This window comes from Pinus tabuliformis, chromosome 5_1 (genome assembly GCF_031772625.1).
Source record: "Pinus tabuliformis cultivar Carrire ecotype Pingquan chromosome 5_1, CPIR1, whole genome shotgun sequence".
Classification (NCBI taxonomy): Eukaryota; Viridiplantae; Streptophyta; class Pinopsida; order Pinales; family Pinaceae; genus Pinus; species Pinus tabuliformis.
The window spans coordinates 643,566,504-643,567,405 of NC_142305.1; the positions used below are offsets into that span (position 1 = coordinate 643,566,504).

The 902-nt window shown below is 31.3% G+C and overlaps 1 pseudogene; it reads left to right on the plus strand.

Annotated features, from left to right (window-relative positions):
- The first annotated feature begins 342 nt into the window (after positions 1-342).
- On the plus strand, positions 343-902 carry LOC149166635 (uncharacterized; annotated as a pseudogene).

Sequence of the window (902 nt, forward strand, 5' to 3'; positions counted from 1 at the left end):
ATTTGATCGATGTCTTTTTACCTACATTTTTAAATTAAAAATAATGTTATTTAAAATTATACATTGAGCATAATTACAAATTTAAGGGAAAAATATAAACTTAATTATTTTCTTTATTATCAGATCATTGACTACACAGTGAATAGTTTAAAATTGCATAAATTTGAAAATAATGTGTGCCCTAATCATACCATTTCTTTTTTAATAGTTTAACATGAACATTTCCATTTTCAAAATTTCAAAATTAAGGCACCCACTGACAAAATATTGATATGATAGGGTCCTTACACAACATTTGTATTATTGATGTGAGAAGCTTTGAGTTAGGTTATACGCTTATTGATGGCTAAAACCTTACATCATCTCACCATTTCCATTCCGCTTGTTCTTCCCATTCCTTTGAACCACACTTAAAATGCATTCATCATTTTCATGCTCACCAAGCTAAATTCATACTCTAAATCTAATCTTAAGCACAATTCTTTCTTCTCGAATGCCATAGTTACGAATATCACAAGGAGTAGACCATGTTAGCCCAATGCCTCCTTGTCCAAAGTCGTCCACATTTTTACACTTTCAAAGAACATTGGATACTTCAGAGTGAGTTATTACAAGCATTCTACCAGGTCCAAGGTACTCTAATTTCATCATCCTTTAATTAGCAATACCTCTTATACAAATCTATGGATGGTTTATAATAGATCCACAAAATTGGGTAGAAAGGATAGTTGGTATATTGAAAATAGTTATCGGCATTTGCCATTCATTGCCAAATTGTGTAAAAGATATTTATGGTTACAAAGGAAGATGAGAAGCCACCAAATCAGATAGTTGGAGAGGTGATATTCTTCTTCGCACTAAATAATTTTGTGGTATCTAATAGAGGTGACATAATCACATAG